The sequence below is a fragment of the Anomalospiza imberbis genome, chromosome 17 (assembly GCF_031753505.1).
Source record: "Anomalospiza imberbis isolate Cuckoo-Finch-1a 21T00152 chromosome 17, ASM3175350v1, whole genome shotgun sequence".
NCBI classification, from domain to species: domain Eukaryota; kingdom Metazoa; phylum Chordata; class Aves; order Passeriformes; family Viduidae; genus Anomalospiza; species Anomalospiza imberbis.
The window spans coordinates 13807077-13822577 of NC_089697.1; the positions used below are offsets into that span (position 1 = coordinate 13807077).

Genomic DNA, 15501 nt, shown 5'->3' on the forward strand with positions numbered 1-15501 from the left:
TGTTCTGCCAGAGAAGGGGTCTCCTGTCAATCTATGGGCACTGCAGCCAGCAGTGTGGGATGCCACGACCACTGGGAAGCCCTGTTAAGCACAGGTCTCCTTCCCAGGTACTCCAGTCAGACTCATCAACAACTCCTGCTCCTTACTGGGCTCAGGTGAACCAGTAAAGCAACACAGAGAATGTTCCAGAGGATGTCCCCACTCTCAATCTCCCACTTCCATTTCTGAGAATCAGCTCCAGGTGTCAGGAAAAACCAGCAGCCAGCACCTTAGCCAGGACAAGAGAGCAAACCTCAGAGGCACAGCTGCTGGGCTACAGATTACAGTATTTGTATGGGAAAAAAGACCTCTGGAACAATTATCTAATAAATGTGCCCTTTTTCTTCATACCAACAGCAAGAGATTTTTTGAAGTTATGTTTTATAAGTCTGCAATTATACAAGGGTTAAAAAATATTCTTTAAATAAATATTTGACAAGATTCTCAACCAATGCCATTGAAAGAAAATTTCCAGCTTTAAGAACACAACAGCTATTATGAGCTGAAAACAGCAAGAGTTGCTTATGTCCAGCTTTCTTCCATCAGAAGATACAAGTGGTTTCTTTAAACTCCACATGCTGAAGTTCTCTAAAATAGATTTATTGTCCTTTCTCTAAGACTGCTGCACCCCATTCAGACAGGGCACAGATAACATCTTTGAAGAAAAATGTCTGAAATTACAGTTTCTGCCATATGAAGTTCAAGCTTTACAGCAGAAAAGCTTTTCTGCCACAGAGCTGCAAACTTCACAAGAGAAGGCTCCTTCCCCTGTTCTGCTCCCTCTGGAGGTGTTTTATTCTTACAACCCAGCAGTCTTACCCAGACATGTTTGTAATTTATATTTAGTACAAGGTCCTTTCTGTTCAGCCCACCCTGGATGTTGCAAACACAAAGAGTGAATCCTGGTAACTCACTTTTCTCCTACAGACTAGATCCCTTTCTCTTTTCTTCACTTATGTCATCATTCCAAGGTGCTTGCAAGCATGAATACACCATTATGCAAAAATTTCAACATTAAAAAAAAAAAAAAAATGAAAGCACTGCACTTGTTCAAGCCCAACTCAAGGAAGTTTCTGTGTTTCCAGCCTGGCCTTCATGTTCTTACTGGTGTCCCAGTTACACAACATTGTTTGTATGGGCAGCCCAGCCCTGCAGAACCTCCAGCTTGGATCTTTTTTCCAGATTGGGTATTTGTTGCAGGTTTAACAACTTTGGAAAGTTTTAGGGAATAAAACCAAATCAATTCAGGTAATGAAATTAAGGAAAAGTATGTGTTGTTTAGCTCTTTTGAGAAGCCCCAGTGCCTTCATAAGCTACAGCAGAGATTTTAAATTGGCAGAAAACTACCCTCATCTGGGACATATGTTCCTATTTCCAGGAAAATATGATGGAATTTGGCCGAGTTACAATTCTTTACTGAATTCTTTAGTCTATATAAACTGTGTTTTCCTGCAGATTCACTGGAGTCCGACAGCTGAGGATGAAATCAGTGTGCACCATCTCCTGTGCATGCCACACTGAACAGCCAATATTCTCCTGGCAGCTCCTCTTTGCCCTGGTCCTGCAGGAACTGCAAGGGATTCTTCCTGCAGCTGAAGCTGCCAGAGCCTGCTCTGGCACCTGACAGAGCTGTGAATTTGTGCAGCTGTACCTAGTGCTCAGTGGCACCTGTGAGGAATGGAAGGGCTGAGGTCATCAGGGCTACCTGGAACTAGGAGAAAGTCTTCTTTAACCACACAGAAAAGAGCGAGGATCTTTTACCTAGAATGGAGAGAACCTGGTGCTGGGCTAATAGTGCAGGGAATAATTTTAGCATTTTCAGTTATTTAATCCAGAATCTCAAATAAAGCATAAATGACTGCTGTAGATCATTTAATCCATGGATCAAGCTTTACAAACTCCACCAGGTACTTGTACATTTTAATGATTTATTTGTACACTTACGTTTTACTCCAACAGGTACCTGTACAGTTTTACTTCCCAAAAAAAGCAAAGTCACACATGAGTCACATTTTTCACAAAATGTGACTCATTTGTGTCTTTGCTTATTTTAGGTAGCTGTGTTTTTAACAACTGAGTATAAACAAAACAGTATAATATATAATTACTCCTAGAAAGTTTTTATGGTATTTTTATTACCAGAAGGAGTAGATCAATGCATATCAAGTGCTTTTATAGTGCTCTAAGTGTTCTGCAATAGCAGACCAAGCAGCAGAAGCCTTCTCCTGTAAACAAACCAGCAGTGTCCCCTGCACTGCTGGTGTCAGCACTGCAGCCCCAACACACACCCAGCCACTCCTGCAGCAGTGGCACCACTGCAGCCCCAGCCACTGGGGTGTCCTCACAGGATGTCCTGCAGAGCCAGCAGAAAGGGGGCACAGACACCCAGGCTGGGACCTGCCAGTGGAGGCATATTGATATTTCCTAATGTTAAATCACAATGCAGAATTAATACAGAATGGGGGAGATGAAGCAAATTGATTTCAGATTTGTTCTACTGAATTATTTTGGGTTGATGCTGGGCAGGAAAATCCTCCTCTATCATAACACACATGTGAAGAATAGATTGGTGGCCTGGGGTAAGGCTCATGTTCAGGTAAACAACATCAGATTAAAAATTGAGCCTGGAATTTCCAAAGATAAGGTACAAACTTCTAACACGTGTCAGAAAGGAGTAAGGAAAAGCCACTCCTACAGCACAATGCTGCTGTAATTGATATGATAACTGCTGCAACTCTGAACAAGAGCTTGGAACAGAACCTGAGAGATGGTGCACAAACCCAGGACAACAGTGGCAGAGCAGCCAAGGAACAAATCTAAACCATCTTTCTTTGAGGGTAAAAGAAAATGGCCAATCCAAGAGCCAAGAGAGCTGCTGCTGCAGCAGCAGCCTGAGCTGGAAGGAAATGAAATGCAGATCTGATTGCAGTCGTGTGCACAGCCTGCAGAGCCGCAGCCAGGTTCACCAGGAGTCAGGCTGACAAAGGGCAGGGATGCTCTGGGTGCAGCCTCGAGCCACCGAGAGCAGGACTGCTCTGAAACCCCACGGCCTGAAACAACATCGATTCCCCCCGGGCAGTGTGTTGTACTTCATCTCACTGAAGATTTACTCAAGTGTGCTCAGCACAAACACCAAAGCACAACAGTCCATGGGGGGAAAAAACAACCAAACCTAAAATAAGTGTTTCTCTTCCTACATTTTACTGCACTAATTGGAGGAGAGAAGTTTTGGCTGAGCTTCGTAGCTTTGTCTTCAAATCAGCAAGACTAAGTTTTGTAACTGGAGAGTATGGCTGGAGGATCAACACATGCATTTAAAAATAACAAAAAGTATTACCAATACAAGCAGAGATTTTGTAGCTGTCTGTACATCCTCTTCAAGGACTAGGAGCCAAAGAAGTGGAAACGATGAATTTCCACACGTAACTAAAGCAGCTGTGCATGTCTGAGCAGACACCTTTTCCAATCACGCTTTAACACACAAAATCCTGCTCAAAAGGTAACCAGCCCTGAGCCATGGAGACACTAAGAGAACAGCAGGCACAAGAGTCTGGGGCAGGGAAGGCTGGCAAGAGAAGGATCACAAGAGGTTCAAAAGCTTGAACCCACCTGAACAAACCTGCCACGTCGCCTTCACTGGAGCTGGAAATGTGATGTGCATGCTGAGGGACGGCACAGAGCTCAAGGAACACAAAACACCCCGGCAGGAGCTCCCAGCTGAGTGGACGAGCGAACAGGAATCAGACAGCACCCAGCCAGCAGCGGAGAGCTGGGGGTGCCAAGCCCTGCCGGGGAGCAGCCGGCACCTTCCGGACACACTCCGGCGATTTGTGGCCAAAGAAAGCCCCTCTCGTGCTCACACCTAGGGCAGAGGAAATGCGCCTGCTTCCCCGGCATCCCAGGGTCTGCCAGGGTTGGGAGGTGCCTGATGGGGTCTGATGGGGTTTCGAGGTGTCTGTAGGTATTTGCTGGGGTCTGTAGGGGTCTGTAGGGGTTTCTAGGTGTCTGTAGGTATTTGTTGGGGTCTGTAGGGGTTTCTAGGTGTCTGTAGGTATTTGTTGGGGTCTGATGGGGTTTCTAGGTGTCTGTAGGTATTTGTTGGGGTCTGATGGGGTTTCTAGGTGTCTGTAGGTATTTGTTGGGGTCTGATGGGGTTTCTAGGTGTCTGTAGGTATTTGTTGGGGTCTGATGGGGTTTCTAGGTGTCTGTAGGTATTTGTTGGGGTCTGATGGGGTTTCTAAGTGTCTGTAGGTATTTAATTGAGTCTGTAGGGGTTTCTAGGTGTCTGTAGGTATTTGTTGGGGTCTGTAGGGGTTTCGAGGTGTCTGTAGGTATTTGTTGGGGTCTGTAGGGGTCTGATGGGGTTTCTAGGTGTCTGTAGGTATTTGTTGGGGTCTGATGGGGTTTCTAGGTGTCTGTAGGTATTTGTTGGGGTCTGTAGGGGTTTCTAGGTGTCTGTAGGTATTTGCTGGGGTCTTTAGGGGTTTCTAGATGTCTGTAGGGGTTTCTAGGTGGCTGTAGGTATTTGTTGGGGTCTGATGGGGTTTCTAGATGTCTGTAGGTATTTGTTGGGGTCTGTAGGGGTCTGATGGGGTTTCTAGGTGTCTGTAGGTATTTGCTGGGGTCTTTAGGGGTTTCTAGGTGTCTGTAGGGGTTTCTAGGTGGCTGTAGGTGTCTGTAGGGGTGTATAGGGGTATTTGTAGGGGCCTGTCAGGGTATTTTTAGGGGTCTGATGGGGTGTCCCAGGGTCTGTAGGGGTGTGTAGAGCTGTGTCAGGTTCTGTACAAGTCTGTAGGGCTGTGCCAGGGTGCAGAGCGGTATTTTTAGGGTTTTTTGTAGGCTCCGGAGGTGTTTGCAGGGCTGTGCCAGGGTGCAGAGTGGGTTTTTAGGGGTTTTTAGGGGTTTTTGCAGGCCACAGAGGTGTTTGCAGGGCAGTGCTGGGGTGCAGAGCGGTTTTTTTGGTTTTTTAGGGTTTTTTGCAGGCCCTGCGGTGCTCGCCGGGCAGCACCGGGGTGCAGAGCGGGTGTTTTTTGTCGTTTTTTAGCGGGTTTGGGGCATTTTTAGCGGGTTTTGGGGCATTTTGCAGGCCCTGCGGTGCTCGCCGGGCAGCGCCGGGGTGCAGAGCGGGTGTTTTTTGTTGTTTTTTAGCGGTTTTTGTGGTTTTTTAGGGGTTTTTAAGGTTTTTTGCAGGCCCTGCGGTGCTCGCCGGGCAGCGCCGGGGTGCAGAGCGGCTGTTTTTTGTCGTTTTTTAGCGGTTTTGGGGCATTTTTAGCGGGCTTTGGGGCATTTTGCAGGCCCTGCGGCGCTCGCCGGGCAGTGCTGGGGTGCAGAGCGGGTGTTTTTTGTCGTTTTTAGCGGGTTTTGGGGCATTTTTCAGGCGCTGCGGTGCTCGCCGGGCAGCGCCGGGGTGCAGAGCGGGTGTTTTTTGTCGTTTTTTAGCGGTTTTGGGGCATTTTTAGCGGGTTTTGGGGTATTTTTCAGGCCCTGCGGTGCTCGCCGGGCAGTGCTGGGGTGCAGAGCGGGTGTTTTTTGTCGTTTTTAGCGGGCTTTGGGGCATTTTGCAGGCCCTGCGGCGCTCGCCGGGCAGCGCTGGGGTGCAGAGCGGGTGTTTTTTGTCGTTTTTTAGCGGTTTTGGGGCATTTTTAGCGGGCTTTGGGGCATTTTGCAGGCCCTGCGGCGCTCGCCAGGCAGCGCCGGGGTGCAGAGCGGGTGTTTTTTGTCGTTTTTAGCGGGTTTGGGGGCATTTTGCAGGCCCTGCGGTGCTCGCCGGGCAGCGCCGGGGTGCAGAGCGGGTGTTTTTTGTCGTTTTTTATCGGGTTTGGGGGCATTTTGCAGGCGCTGCGGTGCTCGCCGGGCAGCGCCGGGGTGCAGAGCGGGTGTTTTTTGTCGTTTTTTAGCGGTTTTGGGGCATTTTTAGCGGGCTTGGGGGCATTTTGCAGGCCCTGCGGCGCTCGCCAGGCAGCGGCGGGGTGCAGAGCGGGTGTTTTTTGTCGTTTTTTAGCGGTTTTGGGGCATTTTTAGCGGGCTTGGGGGCATTTTGCAGGCCCTGCCCGCCCGCCGCCGCTCGCCCCTCAGGCGGCCCCGCGCGCGCCCCGGCGCCCCCTGGCGGCGGCGGCCCCGCAGCGCCGCCCGCGGCCAAGATGGCGCCCTGAGGGCCCGGCCGCAGAGCGGGGCCCGCGCCGGGGCCGTGAGGGGACGCGGCGGGCGGAACGGCGCCGGGGCCTCCGTGGGTCCCGTCCCAGCCTCCCCGCAGGCACACTCACATCAGGCACAGCCATGTGCTGCGGCAGAGGCGCGAGAGCTTCCGGCTGGGCGAAGCCGTCTACCGGACTCCCGATGAAGCTCATCGGGAGCGCGGCTTCACGTGCGGCAGCCGCGGCACGAAATTAAACGGCAGAATGGACGCCAGAAGCCGCGCACTAGAGGAAAGTGCTGTTCCTGACTGAAAACGTGAAAAACACAACAGTTAGGAAACTCTCTGTGGAAAGGGGCCTTCCGAAAGCCCCGTTCCCATTTCCACGGTGCAGGGCCAGGCCCACCCAAAGGGACGCTCAAGAAGACGCAGCCACAAAAGCTGCGGTCAGTTCTCAAGCAGGAAAACACCCAAATTACACGGCTACCGGGGCGTGCGAGGATCGAGAGAGGCCAGCAGGAAAACAGGTGTTTAATTTCAGCTGAAGAGTCTGAAGGGAACAGAATGACTTGCAAGGAACAAAGAACATAAATTATTTCTGTATTTCTCATCAGAAATAACAGGCAGTCACTGTACAGCACTGCACGGCAAAGGTGTTTGTGTCTTTATTTCTTATTTAACGCCAGTACGAGTGGCACTTGACTAAACCAATAGACTCCAGCTGACATAAGCTAATACTTGAATGAAACTTGTTCCCTACTAAGTAATTCACTTTACAACATTGTCTTAATCAAGCTTGAAAATTCATTATTCATTTTTTGTAAATGCAAACAGCACTAACGAGATTTTTGTCTTGCCCACGCTGTAGATGACAGAAGTAAGACAAGCACTGTCAGTGGTTTAACCACATGAAAACGATGTGGGTATCCTGGACCAAGCATTGTGTCATCACCTTGAAAATGCTGAACACAAAACCAAAGCAAAGATCCCAGGATGTGGATATGTGTAAGTGGTCTGATTATTGCAAATCATTGACAACCACCTATGAAAAGATGATGTCAAGGAAGAGGCATGGGAAAAAATTCTCTGAATAATTAAACTGAACAAGTTTCCCTCTTTTTCCCTTTGGAGACAGAAATAAATCATATCAACATTTTACTGTCAAAATGAAGCAAGGGGGTGAGGAGAAGCTGTTTAAAAGGTTTAGGAGCATCTTTTGTCATGACAAGAGAAAATTTTAAATAAACTGCCCCAAAAGAACATGACCAACTTTACATCACCACCAGGCTCAGGTGGGATATCAGCTTCCTGCACGTCACAAAGGGAGCACTTGGGGGTTTGGAGCCTTCCTCTCTCTTTTGGTGGTGGGGAAGTGTCTCAGCCTACAAAGGGCAAATCAAAACCTCTGTCTCTGCCTTCAGGGCCCAGGCGGGCCCTGTTCCTCACCAGTGGAGCTCAGCAGCTGGCGGGGAGCCGGCTGCACCTCGGGTCCTGCAGCTGCACATGGTCCCACTCGGTCCCACCGGCCCTGGAGCCCAGCCTCACACACAGCGGGCTTCATTCCTGCAAACCAAATAGCCGGCACCAGGCACGGCAATTAACGAGAAAAAACATCTCAACGAACAAATGCGTGCAAATACTTATCCAGCAGCAGCAGCTCAGCTTCACCCAGCACTGCATCCCAGCCACGGGCGTCCCGCGGACCCGTCTCTGCTCATCCCGGGGGAGTCCCGGCAACTCACGGAGCGTCGGCCGGGCCGGGGCCGCTCCTGGCCGGTACCGCCCTGCCGGGACCCCCGGCCGCGCCTGCAGCCCCCGTCCGTGCCCCCGGTAGGACCGGCTCGGGAGGCAGCGCCCCCTCCTCCGCACCCACCTCCTCCCGGGCCGGGGCTGCTCTGGCCGCGCATCCCGAGCGCTCTGGGGCATCCCGAGCGCTCCCCGTGCATCCCGAGTGCTCCCCGGTCCATCCCGAGCGCTCCCCGTGCATCCCGGTCCATCCCGAGCGCTCCCGGTCCATCCCGAGCGCTCCCCGTGCATCCCGAGCGCTCCCCAGTCCATCCCGAGCGCTCCCCGGCCCATCCCGAGCGCTCCCCGGTCCATCCCGAGCGCTCCCCGTGCATCCCGGTCCATCCCGAGCGCTCCCGGTGCATCCCGAGCGCTCCCCGCGCATCCCGAGTGCTCCCCGGTCCATCCCGAGCGCTCTGGGGCATCCCGAGCGCTCCCCGTGCATCCCGAGTGCTCCCCGGTCCATCCCGAGCGCTCCCCGTGCATCCCGAGCGCTCCACGGTCCATCCCGAGCGCCCCCCGGTCCGTCCCGAGCGCTCTCCGGTCCGTCCCGAGCGCTCCCCGGTCCATCCCGAGCACTCCACGGTCCATCCCGAGCGCTCCCCGTGCATCCCGAGCGCTCCCCAGTCCATCCCGAGCGCCCCCCGGTCCGTCCCGAGCGCTCTCCGGTCCACCCCGAGCGCTCCCCGGTCCATCCCGAGCACTCCCCGGTCCATCCCGAGCGCTCCCCGTGCATCCCGAGCGCTCCCCAGTCCATCCCGAGCGCCCCCCGGTCCGTCCCGAGCGCTCTCCGGTCCACCCCGAGCGCTCCCCGGTCCATCCCGAGCACTCCCCGGTCCATCCCGAGCGCTCCCCGTGCATCCCGAGCGCTCCCCAGTCCATCCCGAGCGCTCCCCGGTCCATCCCGAGCACTCCACGGTCCACCCCGAGCGCTCCCCGGTCCGTCCCGAGCACTCCACGGTCCATCCCGAGCACTCCCCGGTCCATCCCGAGCGCTCCCCGGTCCGTCCCGAGCGCTCCCCGGCCCATCCCGAGCGCTCCCCGGTCCATCCCGAGCGCTCCCCGGCCCGTCCCGAGCACTCCCCGGTCCATCCCGAGCGCTCCCCGGTCCATCCCGAGCGCTCCCCGGTCCGTCCCGAGCGCTCCCCGGCCCGTCCCGAGCGCTCCCCGGTCCACCCCGAGCGCTCCCCGGCCCGTCCCGAGCGCTCCCGGTGCGCTCCGGGCCCGGCTGAGCTCAGCGCGCCGAGCGCGGCACCCGGCGGTGCGGGGCGGGCGCGGCTGCGGGAGCGGGGCGGGCTCGGCTCTGGTTTTAGTCACCGGGAAATGAAAGGGCTGCAGAGGAAAAGGTAGCTCCCGGTGCTCGGTATTTCTCCGTTCCCGTTTGTGGCTGTTGAAAGGATTTGAGGTTAGAGACGTGCCTAGCTCAAAGCAGGTCCTGTCCTTACCCCTTCCTCCTCCCTTTCTTTCTGCGTTCCTTTCTACACTATAGAGATCCAGTTACTGACCACCTGAAGCGTATTTGAAAGACAGTTAAGAGCATTTTAATAAAACCCAAATGGTCTTTTGCGAGTAGTTTTTTACTTTAAGTTTCAGCTCATTTACAAACGCATGAGTTTGCAAAAATATATCTGCTTTTCTCATTTTGCTGCACAGGTCAGAGAGTATGAATGGCAGATTTAGTAACGAGGTTTTCACAAGATTTAAGCAATTAGGTTTCTAAATTTCAGAATTACAACACCAAGCATTTATGTAATGTCATGCAGCATTCAGAAAGTCAGAGAAATTTATGTTTCTATATTCAGCTCGTTCTCCTCAGCATTTTCAGAATTTCAAATAATTTGTGTCCTCCAACAGAAAAGAATCCCATTAAAAAAAAAAATTTGATACACAATATCCAGAACAGTAGCAAAGAAGCAAAAGAAAAAGAAAGGCAGAAAGTCTTGAGAAATTCCAGTGTCTCATGAGAAGAATACTCTTCTCATGCCTAGAATTTACTGCTGCAGCTATGCGGGTCTGAGGGGACCAGGCTTGCAGCTAGAGATAGGAGATTTTCTTTGACCAGCTTACATGGAACAGACAAACTTGTGGCCATTGCAGAACTATGCGTTCCTTTCTGCAGTGTTTGGGACTCCCACCTCCTTCATTAGTTGATCTCCTATTTGCTTCCTGCTCTTTACTTTTTCTCCATTTTCTCTTGCAGCTGTGGATATTAGGCCACTTTCAGCACTGGTTTAGACAGGACAGACTGTGACACACACCAGCTTTCTGTGTTGTAAGCACACCAACCAAATGTCATTTATAAAAGCACGACCCCTGCACTGGGTGGTGTCCTCTGCTTCTCTGGCTCCTTTCACATCAGCTGCTGCTCTCTGTTCCTCAGCTCTGAGCGCTGCCATTCCATTTGTGATTACAAAAAGGCCATTATCAGAACCTGGGCATTGCCAGGTGCTCACGAGAGCACTCTGGAGAAGTCACTGCACCTCACAGGACAAGAACCATGTTCTGATATGGGGACAGTAAATACACTCTTATACACCTTCAACATAACACCCCAGAGCTTGGAACAAGTCTCTCACTGATGAAATGCAAGGTATTTCCTTATGCTATCAGGTAATAAAATAGCAGTTCAATAGAAAGGAATGTTAATTGGAAAGACAGGAAATGATATATTATTAGCAACACTTCTGAACTGGGTATAAGAAGTGCTGGTTTAATACCACAGCACTGTAATTGCTTTGTGCTTCGTGGCTCTAAAGCACTTTTAAATCAAGAACACGACACCAAGTCCCCAAAGACAAATTTATCTCCTGTGTGAGAGCAAAGTACACAAGTGATCTGTGAGAGCTGCACAAGGAGTCTGAATTCCTACATCTTGGCTGCAGTCTCGCCTCCCCAAGGACCAGCTGTGCCATTTATTGCATACTTCTACAGCATCCAAGAATACTGTTATCATCCAACACACCTTCCCCTGTGTTAGCATTGGAAGCCGTTTATGAAGCTACCTTAAAGCTTATTTTTCCTCTCTAGCATTAACCACATACAACTACACCCCAGTATCTGAGTGTGACACTTGTATTGCAAGGAACACATGCTCAGAAGGCTTCTGGAAAGTCTGTAATCAGAATGCCACAGGTAATCTGAAGATCACAAAAAATCTTCAGAGGGGTATTTAGCACTAGCCTGTATCTGTAAGCATGCATGAATTTTCAATTTCATAACTCAAGTCCTAATGCCTTGTTAAGAGCTCATCACCTTGAGAAAAGAGAAATGCTCCTGGGTTTAAAGGACAGATGCAGTTAACAGCTGCATTCCTTCCTCAAGGAGGCAGCAGTAGGGAAAGTCAGTCTTCTTTAAATAAGTTTCTCAGTTTTAAGAAAGCTGCTGTGGGTACGAGTGCTGGGTGGAAGCAGCATTGCTGAACTGAGTGAGTGCACTTGAGCCTCATTCCCTGGCAGTCCCAGACCAGCTGCTGTGCCGTGCCTCCTCTGCAGAGCCAGCCTAGCAGGCTCACTCCATCCTCCCGGACAGGCATTCCCAAGGACCGGCCCTCAGTCTTTGCTCCTGCTGCCTCAGTGGGTGACGCGGGGCCGTGCCCGAGCCAGGGAAACTGCAGAGGAGGCACTGCAGAGCTCACACCATTCCAGGAATGCCACTCTGCTCCCAGCATTCCTTCCAAGTGTCCTGTGCAGAGAGCAGGACTCCCCCAGCTCCAAGCCACCCATGCTCCAGGGCCCAGGGCAGCAGCCTGGGCTCTCTGGGCTGCACTGAGTCAATGCTGACCCCAGCCTTCTGTCCTCTCCACAGGCTCCATCTGCAGGGACGGAAAGCCCCGAGCACACAAACCAACCAGTCCCCCAGAGATGAGGGAGGTGCAGAGCAGAACTCTGCTCAGCCCCAAAGCTGCAGAAACAAAAGCCACAGGCGAAGGGCTGAGCACAGCCCGAGGCTCTCCTCCCTGGGTAAACGTTTACAAGGGCTGCCAAGGCAAGAGGGGGAGGAAACAGTTGTAAGTGAAATGGGTTCGAGTTCAAGCTGGCCCATGGACTCTTCCAGAGATACTCACAGCGGCAGAGGCAGCGTCCCCAGCAGCAGCAGCCCTGACAGAGCTGGCAGGAGGGACCTGAACCGTCCCAGGAGCAGTCCTCAGGCAAGGCAGGCAGTGAAGGGTCCCTGCCGCAGCTGCTGCAGCTGCCAGCACAGCAGAGAGCAGCAGCACCGAGGGACACTCGGCTGGGACTGCCCAGGGGCACAGCTCTGCTGCAGGGGAGGGACAGGGACACGGGGAGAACCAGCAGAACAGCCTCACATGAAACCCATCTGCTGTCACACTTGAGAAAAAGGATACATTCTTTCTCATTTTGATCTATCTGACAAAGTAATTGAGAAAACCCCATTTTATTTCTATATCCATTTATTATTTTGGTCTGTAAAAATATAAGACTAATATACAACTACATCTAGCTTGATTTTTGTAAAATCAATCTTCATTCGGTGAGATACCAATGTACATTATACATTGAAGTTGTAAGAAAAATACTGATATTTGACATTTTAAACAAGTTCATTCATGTAAAAATCACATTGCAAGTAAAATTTAATTAGAAAATACATAATATTCACAAAAATACACATGTTAAAGACAGCTTGTGAGAACATTGTCCTAAATTTAATTCAGGTGTGGAAAAAAACATATGATTCACAGTTAGGCTTGACTTCTCCAGTACCACAGCAGAACTTTAAAGTAAATGCATCTTAATTCTATTAAGAATTTGTTCTTCCTATTAAGGTGCACTTGGATCTCCCAGCCACCAGGGAGGAATCACTTGTCCCCCTCTGTGCATGTACACAACACATAACACTAGTCAAAGGAATTTTAGTTTTTCATTCCATTCTGAAGTAATTTGGGTATTTCATAAATTAATTTATAAAACCTGGATTGAAAATACAATTTACACACACAGGATACTTAATACACAGATTACATCAATAGCAGCGTAACATTGTCAATCATGCACAGCATCCTCCCTAGCACTTCCGGATTTTTTTAATCCTTTTTTTAGCTATAGATAAAATCTATATAAAACAGTCAAGCCTTTAAGTATTGTCTTCCAGGGAGAAAACAGTATAGATGTTAAAAATTTAGGAGGTAGTGAATGAAAGGCTAACAATATCAGCATATTTTAAAAAAATCTTATACTGAACCCCAGTATCATTTATATATAAAATTAAATTTAGCCACTCAATCAACCATTGATCATCCCTAAGTAGCAATTTAAAAATCTTTTGTAATTAACAGTGTATGTATTAGTAAGATATGGAAGAACTTTAGAAACTTTATGGTAACTGCAGCGTTTAGCAATTACATGCTGTGCAGTCTGTCATTGTTCCTGTAAATACACATTCTTTAGATTTATTCTTTTAAGTTTTTATCAAGTCCTAAATGCTTAGTTTTACTACATGTCACCAAATTTCTGTGAAACAGAAGATAATCTATGTCAAAAAGAACGTTATCTCACGTTTAGATTACTGGTTTGCAGGAAAGGTCCTAAGAGATGAAGTCTCATGCAGTTTAGAGTAGGACCTCAGTTAAATTTCTACAAGTCCTTAATACTGGCATAAATATTATTCAAACTACCCATGCACGTGCCTGGCAGCACAGCAGCCTCGGGGCTGGGACCTGCCCAGGTTCCTGGCCAGACTCAGCCCTCCCAGCTGTGATCTGAGCTGCAAAATCCTCCCGGGCCACAGCAGCCCCAGAGCGGATTTGCATGGAATGAAAACATTACACCTGCATTAAGTGCACTACCAGTTCCTTCTCTGTACCTCTGGAGCTCTCTTCTCTTCCCATCCAAGTGCCTTTATTCCTTTGATTATTCACAATACATTCAAGTAAACCAAAGGCACAGAAGTGCAAACTAGCAGAATAATGAGTCTCACCCTCCACTGGTGATTTCATGCAGGAAGGAAAGTCTTTTGACAAAGGAAAATAAAGATATTTTCAAAGTAAACAATCTTCCGTAAAGAAAGGAAGCATAGAGCAGCACTGAGAGAAAACATGTACAGGTAAAGTCTCCATGTTGCAGGATGAACATTTCTTTTTCTCATTTCACACTAAGGGGATGCAGTTACTTCATTTTTAATAATTATTAGCAGAACAAGTGAAGCATTTGAAAGATCTTGCTCTTGTAAAAGATTCCAGGGCTCTCCACACACACACACACACACACACACACACACACACACAAAGAAACCATAAATAAGTGTAACAAAAGAGGCCCTCACCTGTATTTGCAGAGTACCACTGCCTGCTGTGCCTATTCTCCATAAATCCTAAGGGGGATGAATGCCTTTCTCGGCATCTTGGACTCCAATGGCAGAGGAGGTTTGAGAAAACTACTGCTCATCAGATACTAATTTCAAATGTGCACTTTGTAACATCCAACAGCAGGGATTTGTTTCTGCAGCAGTGTTTGCATCATCACAAAAACCTGAAACAAACACAGGTTTAGCCTCCGAGACTCTGTGATGACTTTTACAGATGCCCTACCATTAAGCTGAGTTGGTCTCCTGTTAGTAAAGTTACCAGAGGTAGATTTCCCTCAAATAGACTGAGGGGAAAAAAAGAAAGGGGTCAGTCTCCCTTCCCACTCGTCACATCTTCCCAGAGGGTGGAACACGCTCCCAAGCACCTGACTGCTGCTCTGGGGAGCACAGGACAGAACTGGTAGCACCCTACTCCTCCTGACAGGCTGACAGAGGCCACGGCACTCCTGGGGAGATCCTTCTCCCCAGTCCTATTAGTCCCCAGCTCATTTTCCTGCCACAACTTCTGTTCCCAGAGGAGAGTCAGCTTGAGAACCAGGGCCAAAGGGGTAAAGCAAGAGATACAAAAAGGGGAAGGATAAAAACAATGCTAGAAGCCTCCCCTGCAGCTGTCCCAGTGAGTGCAGAGGTTACACACACACACCTTTGCTCTTGCAGCATCAGGACTTGTCATCAGTGTTTTCACACAGAGCAACACTGTAGTATCCACAACACCCAGCCAGGGGCACACAGCAATCTGCATTTACTAGTAATGAATAAGTTAATATCACATGGCTCAAACAAGGTGCAGTAAAGCCTCATTCTGATTTAATTTTTTTTCTTAATCCAGGGATTTAACAGACTCTTCTAACTTATTCAGGTTTGAAGAAAGTCACTTTTATATAACCCAGACTCATTCCAACAAACCTTTGCTAGTAGAAATCATTACAGTTTCTACTGTAGGACTGCAATTGTAACAGAGATTACATTATGCTATTTCCGTAGCATTAAGTTTACATTTGATTTGTTTGTAATTTACTGGGATTAGTAACTAAATCCAATGATATCCTTAAATATTGCAAACTAGAATGAGAACAGGTCTTTGATGCATTACTGTTAAGACTTTCACACGTGAATTTCAAAATCAGAGTCATTAAAAGTAAGCTTGCCTGGCCATTAAAACTAGTAATGGTGCCTGACTAACACACCTGTGGCTGCACATTCACTCCCAAAGGACAGTG

At 49.4% G+C, this 15501-nt stretch overlaps 1 protein-coding gene across 1 annotated transcript in view; it reads left to right on the plus strand.

Moving 5' to 3' along the window:
• RIPOR3 (RIPOR family member 3) overlaps positions 1 to 15501 on the plus strand; it is a 207959-nt gene that overhangs the window by 125751 nt on the left and 66707 nt on the right. The window lies entirely within an intron of this gene.